We start from the raw sequence: 23,778 nt of genomic DNA on the forward strand, positions 1-23,778 counted from the left end.
TGTTTTCTCTATAATGTTATTATCATTGTATAAATTGTTCTCCTGGTTCTGCTCACTTCACTTTCTAACAGTTCAGAGTTGTCCCCAGTTTTCTTTGAAATAATTCATTTGGTCATTTGTTATGTTCACACACCACAATTTGTTTAGCCATTTTCCAGTAGGAGGACAACACCTTAGTTTCCAGTTTTAGGCTACCATAACAAGAGGTGCTATAGAGTACTTTTTGTGAATGCAGAGAATTGGAAACGATGTAGATGCCCATCAATTGGGCATCTATTCAACAAATTGTGCTACATGAATATAATAGAATATTGCTGTGCTATCAGAAATGATATATGTGATAAATACAGAGAAGTATGGAAAGATCTACATGAACTGATGCAGAATGAAGTTAACAGAGGTAAAAAAAGCACTATATACAGCAACTAGAACAATATAAATGGAAACAACAACACAGCAAAAAAAAAATAAAAAGTGAATGCAACAAAATTGTAAAATTGTTCACTAGAATGGAGAGATATGAGAAGATACCCCAACCCACACCTTTGTGGAGGTTGGAAGTCCACAGGTATTACATATTGCACATGGTTTCAGACTTTTTCAACGTATCCATCATTTGAGCTGATTTTTTTTCTCTTTAAAAACTGTTATTTGTTTTATGAGATAGCTTTCTGGAAAGTAGTGGGAGATGGATACTAGGTGTAACTATGATGATATAAGAAAAAGAAAACCAGGCAGAGCCAAGATGGCAGCTGGAAAGCAGGGACTTGCTTAAGCTCTCCCCCAAATCCCTCCGAACACCAAAAAAATGGCTCTGAACAAATTCTAGAGGTGCAGAACCCACGAAATAGAAGAGGGAAACAGGTCTCCAGTTCAGGAGAGCCTGGATGGTCACCAGAAGGGTCTTTCGGATGGTGCTGGGTGCGGAGCGCAGCCCAGTGTGGGCTGTGCCAGGACAGACCAGACTGGGAGTCAGCCAGCTGAAACAGGCCTTAGGGCCATGAATCATTGAGCTGTAGAATTTACCAGACTTCTCAACCCACAAACTCCAAAGAGCAAGTTAGCTGGAAACTGCAGGATCGAGATCAGAGCGGTCCAGCCACCAGCCCAGGGTTGGGGCAGAGGTGGTGCAATTGTGGAGGTGGCAGCAGCAGATCAGAGTAGGAATGCAAGGAGTGCTTTGTGGGCACGAAGGCAGGTTCTCTTGCTGTGCCCTGCTTGGATCTGCATTGCAGTCCTGGTTGTCAGTTCTTGGTGGAAGAGGAGCGCTGCTGTGACAGAGCCTGGGCTGACAGTGGAGTAGAAGTAGCTCTGAAAACATCAGTACTTGGACACTAAAGCTTGGGACAAAGTACTCTCTACTCTACAAGCAGTCATACCCTGACAAAAAGCTCAAGTGTCAAGTAGTTGACTGGGAACATGAACAGGCAGTGAAAATGAACTCAGACTCAAACTCAAACTCTAGATGCCTTTCTTGGTGACAAAGATCTAAACATACAGCCAGAAGAAGTCAACGAAGTAAAAGAGCCTACATCAAAAGCCTCCAAGAAAAATACAAATTGGGCTCAGGTCATAGAAGAGCTCAAAAAGGATTTGGAAAAGCAATTTAGAGGAGTAGAGGAAAAATTGGGAAGAGAAATGAGAGTGAGGCAAGAAAACCATGAAAAACAAGTCAACAACTTGCTAAAGGAGACCCAAAAAATACTGAGGAAAATAATGCCTTAAAGAATAGACTAACCCAAATGTCAAAAGAGCTCCAAAAAGCCAATGAGGAGAAGAATGCCTTGAAAGGCAGAATTAGCCAAATGGAAAAGGAGGTCCAAAAGACCACTGAAGAAAATACCACCTTAAAAATTAGATTGGAGCAAGTGGAAGCTAGAGACATTAAGATATTATTTTTTTTTTCTTGTGACCACTGTTTATTTTGGGCTTTGGGGCAGCCCTGAAGCCCTGCCCGTGCTCCCAGGCCCACCCAGAGAGGAGGGGATAGGGCCTGAAGCACATGAGTAGTTGGACAAGGTACTAGATACCAGATGAACCCCATGGGGGCAGAGTATGATGGCACCTGGCTGACATGTTAAAGCATGTAAAGTATATTTGCAGGGGCAGTGGCAGGCATGTTACAGCATGTCTACAGGGGGACAGCACATTAGAGCATATTTCTAAGGAGGCTGGGAAGCATGTGGCTGGCATGTTAGAGCATGTGACATGTTTACAGGAGTGCTGGGGGCAGAAACATGTGGTTGGTTGGCACGTTCTGGAGCTGGAAGAGGGGTTGGGGATGAGTGGGTAATGGGGACTTCTTGATGGGTACAGTCGGGGGTAGGAGGGGCACCTCAGGGACAACACAGCATCAGTGTCTGGTGGTGCCTGCGCCAGAGGATTCCCACATCGGGGAACGACAGAAATGCAGGAGAGGGGGAGGGGGAGGGCAGTGTCCTGGTAATCTCTGTCCTGGGTGGTGGTAGGGGGCTGATGACCAGTCAGGTGGACATACGCATGGGCTTCAGGAGTACATAGTCAGCTGCAGCCACTCTTCAATGTTCACTCGGATCTGACCACTGCCATCCTTGTCCAGAGTCTTGAAGGCACGGAACATGGCGTCCATGCGCACAAGACAGCTGATGAAGTTGTCAAAATCCATGTGCCCATCCTCGTCCGAATATCACCGAATGACCATCTGGTACAGCTCTGGGCTGAGCTGGAAGCCTGCGGCTGAAAAGGCTCCAGGAAGCTCATTATTGCCAATGGTCCCCGAGCGGTCTAGATCATACTGTTTGTAGACAGCCTGCCATTTCTTTATGTTGTTACAAAGATACTTAAACTCCTCAAAGCCAAGTTTGCCAGTGGTATCACTATCCATGACGGTCACCATGCTCCAACAGGTGTCGATGCCAAAACCGTCGGTCTTCAGGTCAGGGTGTCGAGTCACCACCTTGTTCAAGATGTTCATGAGTTCTGAGGCACTGACTTCCATGTCATCTCCTGCCAGTTGGGCAAACAGCCTCCTGAACTGCCGGACTTCCTCACTCTCGTTGGCCTCGATGTTGGAGAAGTGGGATCGAGGGGGCGGGGGCTCTGGGTTATAATTGGCTGCAGCTTCACTGATGGCGCTGATGACGCCTCCTAGGAAGCCCATGAGGCCCCAGGCCCTCCGCCACCGCCTCCGCTGAGCAGCCCCCCATGACATTGCCGATGCCTCCAGCACCGCCGCCTCCACTGAGCAGCCCCCCGAGAGCTTTGCCGGCACCCCCGCCGCCGCCGCCACCCTTCCTGCCCAGGAATGAATTAACCAGGAACATGTCTCCGGGACCCTGTTCTCGGCCTCGGCCTCAGTTTCCCCAGCTCCAGCCTGGCCTCCTGCCCTCCTAGCTCTCGACATTAAGATATTATAAAACAGAACCAAAGGAATGAAAAAATGGAAGACAATGTGAAATATCTCATCGGAAAAACCACTGACCTGGAAAATAGATCCAGGAGAGATAATTTAAAAATTATTGGACTACCTGAAAGCCATGATCAAAAAAAAAGAGCCTAGACATCATCTTTCAAGAAATTATCAAGGAAAACTGCCCTGATATTCTAGAGCCAGAGGGTAAAATAGAAATTGAAAGAATCCACCGATTGCCTCTTGAAAAAGATCCCAAAAAGGAAAAAAAAAGAAACAGAAAACCATCAATAAAAAAACCCTCTGTTTTAAAAAGCTAAGAAAAATGTAATAAATATGTTTATAAATATAGATCCTTTCCCTCTTTGATTTCTTTGGGGGTTATAGGCTTATTTCTACATATGATCTAATTTCATTCACATAACAACCCTGACAAAGGCAGTGAAAGTATTTTTATTCTTACAGACAGATGAGAAAACTGAGATTTAGAGAAAGGAAGTGATTCTTCCAAGGTTATCTTGTTAGCAAGTAGTCTAACTTGGATTCAAGCCCAGGGGTTCTGTCTGTAAAGCCAGAGCTCTTTCTACTATGACACACTTTTTCTTGAGAATGGGGGTGTGCAGCTATGTCTAGGCAATATTATTAAATAAACAAGAGACAGAAATCATCGCGAAAGATAACTTTGATAATTTTCATTATAAGATATTGAAAAACTTTGGCGCATATACACAAAAAACCTTATACAACTAGGACAAGAGAAGCTGTTAATTACTCCAATTCAATTCAGTTCCTGACTCTGGACTACTTTTCCATCTCCAGCCTGGAGACTTTTTCTTGAGGGAGATACCTCTGACCCCTGAAGCCTTTCGGTGAGTTCCACCTTGGAACCTCCTTTTGAGAAAATACCCATGCCAGCCATGCTCATCTCTAACCAGGCTCAGCAACTGACGCTCTGTACTAATTTTCTGTCTTGCCCCTTTCAGGGTACCTTCCCTCCCTTCCCTTTTTCATCTCCCTTACTATTTTGTTTTCTTTCATTAGAGTTCCTGGAGGGCAGGGACTGTCTTTCCTTATGGTTGTGTTTGTATTTCCAGTGCTTAGCATGGTGTCCAGCAGATATCAAGGGCTTAATAAATGCTTTATCTAGCTAGGTTGGGGGAAGGGGGAAGGAATTTGTATTGAATATCTCTAATAAGGTTCTGATGTCCAAGTTATATACCTAACTAAAACAAATATATATGACTAAAAGTCCCAATAGATAATCATCTATTATGGTCAGAGGATTTGAACAATCCTCAAAAGAAAAATTGTGAATTATAATCATATGAAAGATCATTCTAAATCACAAATAATATGAGAAATGCAAGTCCAAACAGTTCTGAGGTTTCACCTCATCAAATTGGCAAAGATTATAAAAGATGAGAATAGCCAACATTGAATGGGTTGTGGAAAGACAGGCACACTAATACATGTTTAGTGGTACAATAAATGCTCCAACCACCCTGGAAAGTAATTTGATATATGTGAAGAAAGAGATTAAAATGTTCATACCCTGCAACCTAGATATCTCACTGCTAGGCATATATACCAAAGAAGTTAAAGACAAAAAGAAAAAAATGTATATACGTCCAAATATTTATTGCTACACTTTTGGTAGTAGCAAAGAACTAGAAACAAAGCTGATATGTACTGACCGGGGAACGGTTCAATATATTATGCTCAATTAATATAATGGACTAATATGGCGCATTAGCCAACATAGGACTTTATTTTTCTTGACGACACATATTTTTGTTTGTTTAGTTGTTTTCAGTTTTGTCTGACTCTTTGTGACCCCATTTGGAATTTTCTTGGCAGAGTAGTTTGCCCTTTTCTTCTCCAGGTCATTTTACAGATGAGGAAATTGAAGCAAACAGTTAAGTGACTTGCTCAGGGTAACACAACTACTATGTGTCTGAAGTCACATTTGAAATCAGGAAGATGAGTCTTCCTGACTCCAGGCCCAATACTCTATCTACAACACCACCTAACTGTCCACATGTATATTTGTCACCAGGGTTTTAGTTATTTCCCAGCTCCCTCTCAGGGGAAAATAATGGGTGGAGAACAAATAAATACTTTTTAATAGAAAAAACTGATAGTAAAAAGAAATGATTAATATGAAGACTATAGAAGATATGAAGACTTTTAAGTACTGATACAAATTAAAATATGCAATACCAGGAAAACAATATGATTGGAGGTTAAATAGAAAGAACAACAGAAAATAAAATTTGAATCTTGTGTACTTATGACTTGTGACCCAACTGTGTCCACAGAGGAAATATAAGAATGCACCTTCCTTCCTTGATTGCTGAGGTGGGGGACTATGTGTGTAGAATATGTGTATGTACTGCCAGACTTGGTAGATGAGTTGGTTAGTTTTTCGGAATGGCTTTTATCACCCTCTTTCATTTTTATTTATTGTTACAAATGATGGCTCTCTTGGAGAAAGAAAGGAAATACTGCAAAACAATGGTAATGAAAGACAAAATACATTAATACTTAAAGCAAAGGAACATGGGATAGATTCCATGCTTCTTTGTTGGTGGAGGACTGAATTATGGGACATAGATAGATGATCTATCTATCTATCTATCTATCGATCGATCTATCTATCTAGGTTGGACATGTAATGGAAGGAGCTCCTGGTAAGGAACTTCCTCTAGGCAAGTCAACCAGCACCTCTATAATAAATAGTCTTATAATATATAGCAAGTTGCCAGGAGCACTGAGATGTTAATTGACTTAGCCAGGGTCACAGAGTCAGTATGTGAGAGAAGCAAGTCTTGAACCCAAACTGAACTGATTCAAAGGCCTTTGCTCTATCCAGTATGTTGTGCTGTCTCTCACCAGTGATGGAATCCAAGCCACATTGATGGAATCCAAGTCACGTAGATGGAAGGAACGTTTAAGCGTTGATGTCCAGTGGCACTCAGAGGGGCAGTAATACTGTCAGATTTAAATGCAAGGGCATTTAGTGTTCTGACTCTACCAAAAGTCAGTGTGAGTCAGGCAGCTCAAATGCTCCCCGCTGATTTGAATATGTGCCCCTTCACATTGAAACAAAGAGCTATCAGTGAGAAGGCCTGGAGTGCTCACTTGCAGCCAATTTTAAAAATAAAGTGCAGGAAGGAGGTGAACCTCCCAGGCAGCAGTACCCTCAGTTCAATCCCAATCAAGCATCTCTTTCAGGGGAACTCCCAGAACAACTTTCCATTGATCCTTTAACTAAAGAAATCAATGCTGTTATTTTTTGGTTCTCTGCTGAGCAAAACTGTCATACTTTAGGGTCATTTGTTAAAAAGGAAATGGCAAGCCCAATGTATGAACATATCCAATTCTTCGGCCCATGGATCTGAGCAGTGGGACAATGAATTGAAGGTGGGCCCATTGGTTGGTCCCAGCACCAGAGGGGTGTGTCTTTCTGGTAAGCAAAAGTGGCTTCAGTCATTATATTCTTGAACTACCTTAGCAGACTTCAAGCTCTTTGAGAACAGGGGCCATGCTTAAATGATCTTTGTATTTCTATCAACTCCTGGCACAAGTGATGTTTCATGAATGTTTACTTAATGTCTGTTGGATAAACAAAAATCACATTATATAGTGATCCAATAGGATTACTACAATGCCTGGAAACTGCAGCTCCACTTGGACATAGAGAATAATGGAGAAACATGTTACAGGTATTCTAGGACATATTAGCTGGGCCTAGTGGATAGTGCATGCACTAGACATGCATGCAGCAGAAAGACCTGCGTTAAGATCTCACTTTGGACACTTGCTAGCCAGGTGGCCACAGCCAAGCCATTTAACTTATCCAGTTTCCTGAAATACAAGATAAGGATCATTACACTTGAAGTATATAGGCTGTTACATGCCTCAAAGGACACACTGTCATTTACATAAGTAAGCGGGCACCCTGCTGGACCTGGAAGAGGGACAGATCTAACTTCAAATCCTGCCTCAGACACTTACTAGCTATGTAACCCTGGGTCAAGTCATTTAGCCTGTCTCAGTTTCTTCATCCGTATAAGGGAGATAGTGATAGTATCTACCTTCTAGCGTTATTGTAAGGATAAAAGCAGATCGAATTTAAAAAGTACTTTGTAAATTTTTAAGCACTGTCATTTATTATTTTTCTTGTTGTTATACATTAAAGTACTTTGCAACTATATGACAGCCCACCATACATTTGATGACAATGATCCTGCCTCTTTCCCTCTAAATCTTCTCTTATTTAAGCAAAAAAAAAATCCCAGTTCCTTCATATTTCAAAGATTCGAGTCTCTTAACACCCTAATAACCCTCCTCTTGGATATGCTGTATCTTGTCAATATCCTGAAACACGGCACACAAAACTAAATACAACAGACTAGATGTGATCCAGGTCCAAACTGGCCTACTGGCTATTCCCTAGACATCCAATCTCCCCCACCTGTACCCCTGCCTGGACTGTCCCTCAGGCCTAGAATGCTTTCCCTCCTTACTTCAGCTTCTAGGACTCCCCAGCTTGCTTCATTGCTCAGCTCTGCTGTTACCTTGTCCAGAAAACTTATTCTGTTTGGCCACCTATGAGTGTCTACCTGCCCCACTCCAATAACTTTGTATTTATTTTATATCTATATTTCATTCACTTACCTGTGAAGATGTATCCACCAGCATAAAGTAGCCACCTTAAGGACAGGAAATGCCTCACTTTTATATTTTCATCCCTAAATGCCTGGCACATAATAGTTGCTTAATAAATGACTCTTGCTTGCTTCCTCGATTGATTGACTGATTGGCCTAAACAAGGTAAACCTTCCTTCGGCTTCTGTTAATAAAGCTTAAGTTTATATTGGCTATTTTGGCTTCCAGATCACATCGTCGACTTATCTTGAGTCTGCAGCTCATTACAAAGCCCCAGGTTCTTTTCACATGAACTGTTATCTGTCCACATCTTCCCCATCCTACACTAGTTCAGGAAAGCTCATGTCAATCACATTGTGTAATAGCTATAGCACATCTTCAGGGAAGACCTAGAAAGCAAGTAAACTTTAACAGAGGAAGACATAGCTAGCTCTACCTACTACGTATCGATGGCTGGCAGACATAACTGTCAGAGTATGATGAGATGTAGTAAGTATGTGTGTGTGCATGAGTGCATGTGTGAGTATGTGTGCATATGTGTGTGTGTGTTGGCCCCTCCATAGCCATACAGCTGTGATCACTAGCTCCCTGGTGTCCAATTACCAGCCAGCAAACAACAGCTGGTAAATGAGGGACTCTTCTGCCAGTGATCGTGGTGATTAAATAAGCCACTCCCACTGAAGGTACCAGGGGAATTCTTTGCTTTGAGATAGCTGCATAACTGGAAAGCATGGGAAACTCAGATCTGGAGCCCCAGGGGAATCCTATTACCAAAAGTGTCTTGAGTGCCCATAACAGTATGTATGGCTGTATTAGGTGGAATGAAAATGGTGGCAACAGCTACTTGCATTTATATAGGTTTTAAGGTTTATGATGGACATATGTTAGGATCCCTATTTGACAAAAAAGAAAAGAAACTGTGGGCCACAGAAGCTAAGTTACTTGTCCATAGTCATATCACTATAAAACTCATCAATAGGATTATAGATTTAGAGCTAAAGGGATGTTGGTGACCATTTAATTCAACCCTCTCATATTATAGATGGGGAAACTCAGGGCAAGACATGAAATTACTTTCCCAAGATCACACAGATTAAGTAAGTGGAAAAAGTACAATTTATATCCGAGTTCTGTTGGCTGGCTTAGTTTTCTTTGCGCTAAAGCGTGCAGATGTAGATCAAGATACATCCATCTCACTCATTTTCAAAACAAAGGAATAACGTAGAACAATCAATTAAAATTACCGCTGATGTTTTTCAACCTTTTTGCTATAGAATTAATTGAAATTGCTTGTGTCTTTTAAAAAGTGCCCAATGCCAGCATTTTGGACTTCATTTTATTTCCCTAGTATTGATGTTGTTAAAAAAAATTGCCTTTTCTATCTGTGGTATTTCCAAAGAAACATCAAAGGGAGATGGATGGGATAACCCTGTTTTAAAGTTTTAAAGGAATCGTTTACATGTTAATAATAACTCACAGATAGCATTCTACATACATAACTACATTGGATCCTTCCAATAATGTTTTCAAGACTATTGGTTCAGAGTTGGAAGGGATCTCATCTATTCCAATCCTTACAACAGGGCAGAAATCTCCCCTTCAACATTCCCCTAAAATGGTCACCTACCCTCTTCTTGAAAACATCCAGTGTCAGAGAATTCTTCCTAAATTTCTTCTTTTCTATCAAGGACAACACCATCCCTCTAGTCACCCAGGTTGGTGACCTAAGAGTAGTCTTTGACCCATCACTCTTCCATAACCCCTGTCTCTTTCAGCCAATCATAAGCTAAGGTTCATTGATGCTATCTTCACTTCTCTTGCATCCATCCCTTTCCATCCACTCATACAACCATCATCCTAATACAGGCTCACATCATTTTCCTCAAGGACTACTACAATATCTTGCTTCTCTCCTCTTTCCAATCCACATGCCATATAATTGCCCAAATGATATTTCAAAAGCACAGATCTAATCATATTATTCCCCTACTCAAGAAATTTCAGTGGCTCCCAATTTCCTATACGATAAAATACCAATTGTTCTGTTTAGCATTTAAAGCTCTTACAGTCTGACTGTTGACTACCTTTACATCCTTTTTGTTATCATCCAACTGGCCTACTCATGATTTTCAGCAAGTAATATTCCATCTAGCCTCTCCATGTCTTTGTTAAACTCTTTCCAGGACTAGAAGGCTCTCCATCTCACCTCTGCCTCTTGAAATCCCTAGTTCCTCTCAAATATCAAATCAAATGCCCCTTCTTCCAGGTGGCTTTTATCAGTCCCCTCAATGGTTAGAGTCTTTTTTCACCCTCAAAAATAATTTTGTATTTATAATCATAGGCTGCTGGAGTTAGAACTGGAATAGACCTTAGAGGCTGTCTGGTCCCACTCCCTCATTTTACACATGAGGTTGCTGAAGCCCAAAGAGATTAAGAAAAATTAGAACTCAAAAGGGTACATGGTCAGCAAATGGTAAAACCAAGATTTGAACTCAAGTCTTGTGACTCCAAATTTTTCATGCTTTTCAATGTACCATGATGTTTTATCTGTTGTTTTCCTCTAGTAAAATGATAATTTCTCAAGCTTAGGGACTTTATATTTTTGTTCTTGTATGCTCAGGGTATATAGTAGCATAGCAGGAACTTGATAAATGGTCAACAAATAAAATACACCTCTTCAGAAACAGGGACTATTTCATCTTTTCCTTTGTGTCTCCAGTGCCTAGCACAATAGTCAGCACATGATAGGGACTTAATAATTCCTTACTAAATGACTGATTGATTCTAACTCTGTAGTCTCTTTTGTTATTCTAAACTGCCTCTCTCACAGCACTTAGCTGTGGCTAACTTAGTGTTGGTTTTTTGGTGGTGGTGGTGGTGGTGGTAGTGTTGGTTGTTGAGTTGTTTCAGTCATGTCTGACTCTGTAACCCCTTTGGGAGTGTTCTTGGCAAAGATACTGATTATTATTTCTTTCTCCAGCTCATTTTACAGATGAGGAAACAGAGGCAAACAGACTTAAGTGACTTGCCCAGGGACACACAGCTAGTATGTATCTGAGGCCAGACATGAACTCAGGTCTTCCTGACTTTAGTCCCGGCACTCTATCCACTGTGTCGCCTGGCTTTTAAGCCCACAGTATGTTCAAGTCACTGAGTAAAGGAAACTGCCAACGAGGATGTGATACTACATTGAACTTAGGTCAATTAATATTTCTTAAGTTAACCTCTTGTTTCTGGCTTCTCCCAAAACTTGGGTAAGCGGCTTTACTTTTCTGAGCTTGTTTCCTCATCTGTAAATTGAGTATATTTGCTCTACCCAGAGTTGTTGTCAGAATCAATTACATTAATATATGCAATGTGTTTTTGTGAACCATAATGTTCCAAATGTCCTTCATTCCTCCTCTCCCCTTTCCCTCCCTTCATCTCTCGTCCCTTCTATTCTCTCCTTCTTTTCTCTTCCTCTAGTGTGTATGTATATATTAATTTGGCACATGAAGGGAAAGAGAAATTTATAATTTGAAAAGCTCTTTGTATACATAAGACATATCAAATATATATCACACATATTCATCTTTGTTTAATACATTTAATTCATCACACATATTCATCTTAGTTTAATTTCTTTTAGGTTCCAAATATCTCTGCTTTATAACAAAACAACAAGAGTGATTTCCATGAGGCAAATCCCCAGTCAGTACTATTAGAGTCCTACGATGGCTTCTGAAGGAGACGGGACTAAGATGAGGACATCAGAAGCAAGCTGGATAGGTAGTCAGCAAGACATGTGATTTGGATTCAAGAATACCTGGATTTGAATCTTAGCTCTGCCAATCATTTAGCTACATGACTTTGGAAACATTATGGCCTCTTTAGGCCTCAATCCTTTCAGATGGGGCTTGAACTAGATTATTTATAACGTCCCTTTCTGCCCTAAATTCCATACTTCTAAAAATTCAAAGTAACCGTGTAATTGACTAATCCACATTGTAAAATGCCTAAGTTGTCTATGGGACTTTAGTCCCAAGGCAAATGCTCCTGGGTCAAAAGGATCAGAGGGATTTGGAAATTCCTCACTTATCCATGAAGGATATATCACTACCTCAATTGGAGTTAACAGAATCTTCTGGGGATCTTTAACACCCTTTCCTCAAAAGAACTTATCCAGCTATAGCCATTTTTTTTCATAAGCATGCTCAGTTACTAGAAGGGATCTAATCAGTCTTCTAGAAATTGAAGGGATATGACTTTTCCTAAGTTCCAGAGAGAAGGAACACGCTTAAAGCCGTGTACCAGTAAGAAACAGAAATAGGACCCAGGTCTCCTGACTTTGATTCCAATACTCCCCGAGGGCTTTGCATCCACAGGCTTTCTAAAAGATTCTACCATTTGGATCACAGGAATTAGAGCCATTCGTGTGCTGAGAGATCACTAGAGCTAAAAGACATCTTAGAGATGATCAGGTCCAGTAAGAAGTGCAGGAATAATTTGAACTTAAGTCCACTAACACCATATCCACAATTATTTCCTTTACACATGAGACTCAATATCAAAATATCAAAAATATCAAAGTATCAAAATATTAATATCAAAGCTCCCACCTCAATTGCCCCCAATACCTCAGTTATCCTGTAAGTGTGATGGGAAAAAGAGAATGGAAGAAGAATTTATTAAGGACCTACAATGCACCAGGTACTATTCTAAGAGCTATAAAGAGCATGATTAATGATGTCACCTGTTAACTTTTCATCAAGTGGCTATTTGCCTCTCACTGATTCTGTGCCCCAGGGACCCCTGCTCAGGGCAGGATGAAGGGAAGAGACTAGTGTCCTGCACTGGAGAATGAATGGTATTCCACACTGAACTGCTTCCAGGTAGCAGCATTGACATAGTTTGCATAAAAGCTTCCCCTTTGAGAAGATCAACAGAATCAGTTTGACAGTAGAAGTGAAATGATTTCTGAGATGCTTCCAGGAAGGAAGCTGGGGTGGTGGAGGGAGGTGTAAAAGGGTTAGTAATAGCTCTGTTCCATAAAGTCACCTTAGAAAGTTGTCCATGCAAGAAAGAGATCTCCATATAGACTGTGCTCTTGAGATCAGAGGGTAATAGGAACCTGATGAAGAAAAGACTTAGATCATTTAGTCTTCCCAGTTTTCTGAGTGAAGAAACTGAGAGGAGAGAGGTGATATGTCTTGATTTTATGGACAAATTAGTAGTTAGTTGTAGAGCCAATATTTGAGTTTCTCCATGTTATCCTTTACTCCTTATGCACAACATGAAAACTCCTTCAGTATGAATGCTATTTGGGTACCTGAAAATGCCCTAAATCTGTGGCCTGGCTCAAGAAAGGGGTGCAGTGTTTCTTCCTGGCTCGAGTCTCTCACCAATCAATCCATCCTTCATGTAGCTATTGGACTGATTTTCCTAAAGCATAGGTCTGTCTCCAACCCAACAAATTCCTGGGACTTCCTATTGCCTCCAGGATCAAATACGAAGTCCTTTGTTTGGTTTTGAAAGCCCTTCACATCCTGGCCCCTTCCTACCTTTTCGATATCCCTATTTTCTACTCCCACCCACATATTTTATAATCTTATTTATAATTCCTCAAACATGGCATTATATCTTCCAAATTTTTACTGGCTCTCCAGGATGTCTTGCCTTCTCATCTATATCTCCTGGCTTCAGTGGCATCCATCAAGGCTCGGTTCAAATCCCACCTTCTTCAGGAAGCCTTTCCTAGTCTCCTTCCCATCCCTCTCAGACACACAGGGCACTAGTCCCCTTGCTCTGAGATTACCCACTGATACTGTATATATCTTGTATGTGTACAGCTGTTTCATGTTGTCTCCTCACATTAGACTATAAGCTCCTTTAGGACAGGAAGGTGATTTTTGCCTTTCTTGTATCTCCAGTGCTTAGAACAGTTTTTAGCACCTAGTAAAAATCTAAATGTTTGTTGACTGACTGACTGGCCTGGCCAAGGAAACCAGGAAGAGTGCCCTAGTAGGAATTTATTCTAGTGGAAGGAAGCCTCCAAATGAAAGTTCCTGATGAAAAAATCACCTTGTCCCTGGGGTGGTAGTATGGCTCAGGCTCTTTAAAACAAACAAGCAAACTCAACAGGGTTGACGTGCTGATGAGCTCCCTTCCACTGAGATCCCATTTCCTATAATTAGCATAAAAACAGAATTGGGTATCTATTCAGAATAGACCAGATGAAACTAGTCTGGGGACTCTGTGACCAAAGCACTTGGGACTCAACTTCTTCATCTTGAAAATGTGATCATTAACTCAATTATCTCTGATTAGCAACTATTTTAGCTTTAAACTTTGGTGCAGTCTTCCAAATCTGACATGTTAGGTACTCTGTTTTATAGTTTTTTCCAGCTCGAACATTCTATGTTCTCCAGTACCTTTTGGCTCTAATATTCCATTTTCAACTGGATTGAATTGAAATGAATTCAATAAACCTTTATGAAGCCCCTGCTATGTGCAAGGCACTGTTCTTAAAGTAAGGTCCCTTCCAATTCTGTCATTCTATGTTCTACATTTTAAGGTCACTTCCTGCTCTATCATTCTTTGTTTTAAGGTCCATTCCAGCTCTTTTTTGGGCCAGGTCTAATTCAAGCCAGTCTGGTGGTTCCAACTTAGGGTTGGAATGAACTATGACATTTGTAGACCATCTAATATTATAAAAGAAGGTTTACTTAGCAAAAGCATGGAACAGTTATTCAGGAAGCATGTGGCATGGATTCAGTTAGGCCCAGTATCGCTGTCTCTCTGTTTGCCCCAGTGGTAGATATACATGTTCATCAGCAGGAGTTAAGCCTAAGAACCCCTCTTATTCAGGGGCTTTGTTCTTAGATGACCAAGAAGCAAAGGTGGTGGTTCAACCCCTAGTCCCATAGACCAATTAAATGTCAAAGATTGCTTCACTGACTTTTTTGAGGAAAAAAACTAATCTAGCTTATGCAGCAAGGATCTTAGTAGGTGTTGTTCCTAATACAAGCTTTAATAAAATACGTTCTAACATTTGGTGTTCTAAGATCATTTGAGCTCTAATGTATCTTGTTTTAATATCTATTCTATCACTTTAACATTATTTGTTATAAGATCCAGTCAAACTCCAATATCTTGTGCTCTAATATTCAGCGTTCTAGGGTTCAGTTTAACTCTAACATTCTTTGCACGGTCATAGTGCTAAGATTCTGTGTTCTAAATTCTCTGTCCTAAGGTCCTTCACAACTCTGAAATCCTCTGATTCTAAGATTACTGAAGGAGGTGGGGAAGAAAAGCACACAACTTCACCCCTGCAGGCTCATCAGAAATTACTTTGTTAGCTGTCCCATTGCCAGGGCACATTAAGCTACAGGATATGGGGAATTTGCCAGCTTTCTTGGCTCAATGCCATCCTTTACTATAACTCAGTTTTAGTTATTTTCTTTTTTGTTGCCCAGAGGCCTCAGGATCTCCAAATTAAAATCTATTATGACTATTTATGATTGCATGGCCTTTGGATAGAGTTACAAATCTTCTACATGGTCCCCTGGAGCTATTGGAGGGCTGAAGCTTGGCACTCCATTATTCACGGGTCACCTTTATGAACGGGGTAGTTTGATGGTCTCAGCTCTTCAGGCATCGTCCATTCTCAGGGATGATCCTGTCTCGGGGGAAATCTGGTGCACCCTTTCTACTTTCTTCCACAGCATAAAAAGAATGTAAGATCCTTAAGGGAAGGTCTGGCCTGTTTAGATGCCATCATCTCTGTCTGTCAGCTCATTTACCCAGGGAAATATTGGCCAAGTTGGAAGCAACTCAATTGTTAATAACTTCTGTACCCTGCCTGAGCGTTCAGTAATCAACTCACTCTCAGAGGTTCCCAGTGGCTTTTTCACCCCTTTTCAGCTGGAAAAGAGGCTGTTACAAGTGCCCTCATCTGGTTTTTTTCCCTCCAAACCTTCCCCTCAATTACATTTTGGAGTTTTTTCTTGCAACTAACCTACCATGAACTTTCTGCCTCCTGTTCCCACCTCCCCTCCACCAGCAGGGCTTAACAGCTTACTGTGCTCAGCAGAGGAAGGAAGCTTGATACTTAGTGCCATAAGTGTCAAAGCTTCACAGGTGGCTGATCGCCCCTGCACCTCCTGGCTCCCATCTGGGAATGGCTTTGAGGGGTGGGAGTGCACCCAAGACTGCCAGGCCCTGTTTCCTGTGACTCCTTTGCTTGGCTCTCTATTTCTTTGTGCAAAGGGCCTTGGGATACACTCAGAAGACTGATAAGAAAAGCCATTGTGATGCCACAGATACTTAATTCAAATACCTTCTCCTAGAGGTGATTTCTTAAAGTATCAGAGACTTAGCAGTGTCGAAGGCAAGCAATTAAGAAGGGGAACAGGGGCAGCTAGGTGGCTCAGTGAGCACAGCAACAGCCCTGGAATCAGGGGGACCTGAGTTCGAATTCGGCCTGAGACACTTGACACGCTTACTAGTTGTGTGACCTTGGGCAAGTCACTTAACCCCAATTGCCCTGCCTTCCCCCTCAAATAAAAAAAAAAAGATTCAAAAAAATAGAAAAAAAAGGGGAGCAAATGATTATGGGCAGAAATTCATGTATGCATTTGTTCCTGGAAAACATTAAACACACAGAAAAGAAATCACTGCCTCATGTTATTCACAAAAAAACTCATCCCTAGCTACTTGTAGAACTGCCATACCCAGGACCAAGTCTCTGCTACCAAGATTGTGGCAAGTTATGTTGCTTCTCTGTGCCTCAGTTTCCCTATCTGTAAAATGAAGGATTTGTGGGCTAGACAAGTTGTAAGGTCCTTTTCAGCTCCCGAATGGGATGACATAGGATCCTTGAGAAAGAAGTATCTAACTTCTACCCTTGCCTGCCCAATGAAGTTGGTTCCACAATAGTAAAGAGGTAGCATGGAGTCCTGGAAAGATTGTTTAACTTGGAATCTATGACCTGGGTCTGGGTATATGATTTGCTACTTATAAATTGTATGATAGTGGACCACTGGCTTAAACCCTCAGTGTTAAGTATTTAGGACAATAATAATATATAGTGATCCATATTGTGTCTGGAGAGGGGGCTGGGGGAGAGAGAGAGAAAAGAGACAGAGAGAGAGAAGGAGACAGAGAGAGGGAGAGAGAGAGAGAAAGTGAGGGAAAGAGAGAGAGAAAGAACATGTAACCATAAAACACTAGTTAAAATTACTATTGTGCCTACTCTCATATAGCCTAGTGGAAAATGCACTGGTCTTTTTAAATCATAAATTGTGGATTTCAATTTCATCAGGGATTCATATGATTCTTCTCTAATAATGAAAATAAGCCCATCTTTTTATTCAAATTTATAGTCAGAGGACCTAGTTTTGAATCATACATCTATTGCTTACTACCTGTGTGATTTGGGGAAGCTGCTTTATCTCTTGGGGCTGTAATTTCCTCAAATGTAATTAATAAGTATCTTCATTAATAATTAAGAACTATTATCTACCTCTTCATCATCATTATTAGTATCTTGGGTACCTTGTACTGATGTGGTGGTTCTAGAAATGACCTTGTGTTTGTTGGGACATCCACTCAATCTCTTTATCATTTCTTTTAAATGCAGAAACTATTCAATCCTGACTACCTTTACTCCATGTGTAATGATAATGATGATGATGATAATAGTGGTAGTGGTGGTGGTGATGATGAAGAGAAGTAGCATTTGTATAGTACTTAGTTGGAATGTGATTTCCTGGGGCATGGGGAGGCAGCTTCCAATTTTAACTAGTTATTATTGCTAACTAGGTGCTAAGCTTTGTCATTTCTACTTGCTAAAAGAGAACAAATAATATCAGAGCCTTCAAAATTTTGGCACCCTGGGACAAAGACTTGTTTCCTACACCCTAGTTGCTGTTCTGTTAAAGACCTTTTATAAAAGGTTTATTGGAGAGCAGGGGCCTGGAGAATGGCTTCGATCAATGATCCAAATGCCAATCTCAACCTTTGCCTTTACTATAGCAGAAGAAAGAGAGCACCAAGCTCATAGGGAGGAGTTTATTTACCATAGGAAGAAGTGCTTTGTTTTGATCTAAACTCCTCAAGGTGATTTACATCCCATTCAGTGTAAATAAATACATCTGAGCCCTTCCTTGGAGGCTAAGACTCTGCATGACGGGCTAACATGCCTCCAGCTCTTTTTTTAATGGCCAAATTATATAAACCTAAAACCAGTCAGGGGCTTGTGAGAGAAATGCCAACAGACTCTTAATTACAGCAGATCTTCCAGGTGCCAAGATAATAAACAGATGCAGAAATCAGGAGGACCCCCCCCACACACACACACACAGCAGCAGCAGCAGCAGCAACAATAAAAATAATAAAACTTCCCCAAATTTCACAAAGAGCTAATAATAAGTACATTTACACATTAAAAGCTTTAAAAAAAAAGTCTATCCAGCACACAATAGAGGGAGATGGAGGAGAAGATTGACACTTCGGAATGACAGAGAGAAGAGAAGGAAATTGAGGAGTTTACATCTGAACTGATAAATGCAGATTCTGAAGACTTAACTCTGCCAGGGAACAGGTTTTTATCAGAGAGAATGCAGCAAGGATAGAAACACTTAGTTCTGAAGGACACTGCTGGAGATTAGAAGTTCATTAACAGCCAGTCCAGTCTCTGCAGCCAACCCAGTGGGGGCCCTCTCTTAAACTTCCTCAGGTAGGGTTGGTGGTACTGGGTCAGGGGATGAGGAGGGCATTCTCTCCTTGCCCCTGCTGGAATTTTTTAAAATTACTCAGTAGCTGGGTCTGTACTGGCTTTAAAAATTGAAGAGTTCAGGTAATAAGCTAGCTCGACCACAATCTGACTACATGACATTGAATAAGCCATTTCTCCTTACTGTTCCGTTTGTGAATTGAGGATACTGGGTTTGATGATCTCCAAGGTCCCTCCCCATTCAAATGCTCTAAGATCCAGTTATATCAGCCTTTGAGAGTGACATACTGACCATAGAGGAATGATAGGGCATTTTCTCTAGAGCCTATTTCTTTATTCATTCAATATTGATATCATGTATTGTTTTTCAGTCGTATCTAAGTCTTCATGACCCCATTTGGGGTTTTCTTGGCAAAAATACTCGGAGTACTTTGCCATTTCATTCTCCAGCTCATTTTACAGATGAGGAAATTGAGACAAATAGGGTTAATGACTTGCCCAGGGTCACACAGCTAGTAAGTGTCTGAGGCTAGATTTGAATTCACGAAGATGAGCTTTCCTGACTCCAGGCCCCACATTCTATCTACTACACCACCTGGTGGCTCAATTGAAATCATAGCCAATGCTGTATGTATATGTGTGTATATGTATATATGTGTGTGTATGCATACATATATATATATATATATGTATATTGCTTTTTAAGGTTGTAAAATCCTTATAAATATTACCCTACTTTAACTTCCCCAAAACTCTGGGAGGTTGTGCTATTATCAATCAATAAATACCTACTAAGTGCCTACTATATGCCAGGCACTCTGCTAAGTGTCAAGAAGACAAAAAGAGGCAAAAGACAGTTCCTGCCCTCAAGGAGCTTATAATTTAATGATTTTAATATTTTTTACATTGTATTATCATGTTTCATTTTAAAAATATTTTACAGATGAGGAAATAGAAGCAGACAAAGGTTAAGCAATTTGTCCGGGGTCACACAGTTAGTTAATAACAACCTGTAATTCCTTAGAACACAAGAGGCACATTACCTACCTCACTTCATGTACTTCTTTAAATTGCCATAGGTGGTAGATCTGGACAGTATGATTGTGGCTATTTTACAGAGAAGGAAATGAAGGCTCAGAGAGATGGCCTTTCCCAAACTCAAACAGCTGGTCAGTAGGGAGCTGGGACTTGAATCCAGGTCTCCTGATTTCCATATCAGGGCTCTTTGCACTCACTCTTGTCTCCCACCTCAGTCAGACTATACTAGCTCTAATGTTTAATGTTTTCTGGCCTAAGATTCCTCCTAGGTCTATCCTTTGATGAGTCTGTGAAAGAAAACATTTTTTTTTCTAATTTCCTTTAATTTCCTGTAGGTTTTTGAGTGCCTGAATATGCCAAAAAGTTCTGTAATCTAGATGAACTAAAAGTTCGGTATCTAGTTGGGGATTGATGTGATCAATCATGTAATAATCACGATGTAATCTTGATGGAGAATGAATGAAGTGAACGTGGTGTGAGATTGAGGAAGGAGGCAATCTAAAGGAACTGGGAAGCCTCTGTCTCCATGTTAGGGACTGGGAAGAATGGGACCATGGTTCCACTAAGAAGGGTAATCTGAGATTGAAATTAAACAAACAACTGACTATTGTGGGACTCTTTTAAATGAGGAAGATTGGACTAGATAAACTCAAAAGTCCCCTTCAGCTCTAAATCCTGTGATGTCTTTAAGACCTTATTTCTCCATCTATGTAATATTTTTACCAGCTACTTATAGGGGTTACAAAGATTTAATGGGATCACAGGAGGAGAAGATATCGAGTGGCAAGGAATCTTAGGAGTGATATGGTCCAACTCCCTTATTTTACAGATGAGGTAATTAAGACCCAGAAAGGGGAGGAGATTTCCTCAAAGACACACAGGTAGTAAGTAGCAGGGCTGGGGTTTAAACCCAGGGCCTCCAACTCCAAATGTAGTCTTCTTTCTGATAGACCAGATGGTGCCTGTAAACATGCTTTGTAGAGGAGAATTGCTATGGTTGATAATAACAAATCAAATTGATGCTTTATTGCGGAAAGTATCGTGAACTAACAATGTATTGAGGACAATCAGCAGGCTGTACTGGCCATTGGTTCTATTTCTTTGATAGGCCAACCCTATGACTAAGAATGTTCCATTTCAAGTGGTTCTCCTGGTTGAGTCCACACTCTTATTTTTAGCCTAACTTTCCTGTACTTAGAAGACTCTCTAAGATATCTATCCAAGTAAACAACCTAAAGGAAGTCCTGGAAGAGCACTCACCACAGCAGGAGGAGAAGGAGACAGAAACACCCCCAGGCTCCAGGACACAGATTCAATAAAAATTATGCTCACTATACTATTACCGTTACCAGAGTAAGCTGACTATACTGAGGAACTGCCAAGGAATCTGGTTTCATGACAGAGAGACCACACTTTTATCATCAGCATCCCCTGTCTAAGGAAGTGAGAAATAGACTGTAAGAACCAACATCAGAAATACCCTTGCTGCTGGTGATCTGTCCCAGCCTGGTGGAGAATGGTTATTACAAAGCAGAAAATACATGGATGACATTTTGCACCTTGCTCTCACTTCTACTTTTGTTTATTCTATATTTATAATATTGCACATTTGCATATGCACCATATTTTCCCTGCTGGAATGTAAGCTAAATCTTTGTATCTCTCTCAAAATTGTGTGTTGTAGCTTTTTAACAAGTGGTTGAATGAATGAATTTCACAGCTCAAACAGCCTGTACCCTCATACAAGACCGTGTAATATGAGAGATAGTCTCTCTTTTATTGTTTGGTATCTCTCCTTCAGTTGTCAGGTTGAATGTGTTTCTGTCTTACTGTCTGGATCAGTCAATTCAAGATTTTCTGAAGTTAACTATGTCCAGTCATCATATTCCTTAGGAAAATCAGAAGGTGTCCCAGCCTGTTTGTCTCTAAGAGGCATCGAAGAACCAGGGAATTGACCTTAGCTGGTTCTATTGCTAGGGATGTCACCCATCTGAACTGACCGCAAAGTAGGTTAAGTGGGCTTTTGTCCAAGAATGTAGCTCTTGCTATCTCTACTCTCAAAGACCAATACCAAGAAGAAAAAAACTCTCAAAAAGGTCACAGACATTATATTAACCTGATAATAACATTTGCATCTGTAAAAATAAAGGAACTGGATGAGAGTTCTGAAGAGACCAATATCCTATGTTCTAAGCCCTCCAAGATACAATAACATTCTATATGTTTTCTTGTAATTGATGCTATTTATGAGAGGAATAGCTAGCTAAGATATTTTAATAAAGCAGGAATTAATCAAGATTTCCTTAATTGCTTAAAAATCATTGATGAACTGAAATCCCAGTGCTTACTCCTGAATGGGTCTGCTCTTTCTAGGTAGATATTAAGCTTTCTAAGATGGTCTGTAGCTGACCAATCAGTTTTATTTTGTGTAGTTTATACAAGGAGGTAAAAGAGTATATTTGCGAGCTTACTTTGTTGGTAAGGGGATACCTTCTTTTATTTTCTATATCTGAAAGATATCTATAAGGGTGGTGGAGCTTAAAAAAGGTAGAATCCTGGAAGAAAAATACGATCAAGTCCTTGTCCCAAATCTCTTTCTTTCTCACCCTGTCACATGGGCCACTCCTAATTCTAACCATCTTGCAAGTGTGTGCATTACTGTCCAAGAGAAGGTAGATACAATATGGGTCACAGCTGGAAGAGGTCTTAGACATCATCTGTCCCACCCCTTCCCTTATCATATGGATAAGGAAACTGAGGTCCAGAGAGGATAAATGCCATATTGGAGGTACTTGTTATTCAAACCTGGCGTTGGATTTGCATAAAGCCTTCTCCACTGGGAACAATTTCAACTTCATTTTCTATTTCTGGCCCTTTGCTTACTCTTCATAGAATCTCAGAGTTGAAAGAGACCCTAGAGAAACCTCCAAGTCTGCTCCTCTGCTCCAACTGGAAATATGTATCTTCTCTGCAATAAGTAATCACCCAACTCGTGCATTTTGACATCTCTGATAATATTGGACCTTAGTGCCTCAGGAAGAAGCCCAGTTCTAATTATTAGGACGTTCCCACTTATAATAGTTCAACATATGCCTCCTTGTAATTTCTACCCAATACTCATAGATTTTTTTAAACAAACATTTATTATGTGCCTATTGTATGCCACGCACTGTGCTGATTACTTTATAAACACATCATTTGATCCTCACAACAACCCAGAAGGGTAGGTACTATTATTATTTTAAAGAATTTAAAAAATTATTATTTTATTATGTATTTATATATATTTAATATTTATTACTTTAAAGATAAATTTAAAGATGAGGAAACTAAGGCAGAAAGAGGTTAAATGGCCTGCTCAGCATCACTCAGCTAGTCAGTGTGTGAGATCAAATTTAAACTCTGGTTTTCCCGACAGCAAGTCCAGATTCACTATGCCACTTATCTATTCACTGTGCCACTTATCTGCCCTAAAGGTTTCTCTGAAGAACTTTGGTATCAATAAATTGTGAGACATGGGAGACACTGGTGCAGGACTGTCCAGAGTGGTGAGCCTACATCAGAGAAGGCGCTGTGTTCCATGAGCAAAGTAGAATTACACTAGCTCAAAAGAAAAATGAGATATGCAAATTTAAAGACACCTCCACCCCAAATGTTCATAGGGACTATTTGTGCCTGACCTATGGTAGATCCTTCCAAGTTTGTATTGTTCTAATCAGCCACAGTTGCACACACTGTACATTAACCCTGCCATGGTGATGTCATTTGGGTCCTCTGTGAGTAGGAAGGACAACAACTCCCCAAATAGCTACTTCTAGTTCTCCTGTCTAAGGCCAAATATAACAAATCTAATCCCTCCCACATGACAGTCCTTCATATAGCTGAATACAATAATCAAATTTCAATCAATAATTGCTTATTAAATCTTTACCATGCCCCAGGCACTGTCCTAAACGCTAGACAGACA

At 40.6% G+C, this 23,778-nt stretch overlaps 1 protein-coding gene and 1 pseudogene across 1 annotated transcript in view; both read right to left on the reverse strand.

Annotated features, from left to right (window-relative positions):
• The window catches only part of HS3ST4 (heparan sulfate-glucosamine 3-sulfotransferase 4), a 441,509-nt gene that overhangs the window by 44,874 nt on the left and 372,857 nt on the right, over positions 1 to 23,778 (reverse strand). The window lies entirely within an intron of this gene.
• On the reverse strand, positions 2,443 to 3,370 carry LOC118831544 (annotated as a pseudogene).

This window comes from Trichosurus vulpecula, chromosome 9 (genome assembly GCF_011100635.1).
Source record: "Trichosurus vulpecula isolate mTriVul1 chromosome 9, mTriVul1.pri, whole genome shotgun sequence".
NCBI lineage: Eukaryota > Metazoa > Chordata > Mammalia > Diprotodontia > Phalangeridae > Trichosurus > Trichosurus vulpecula.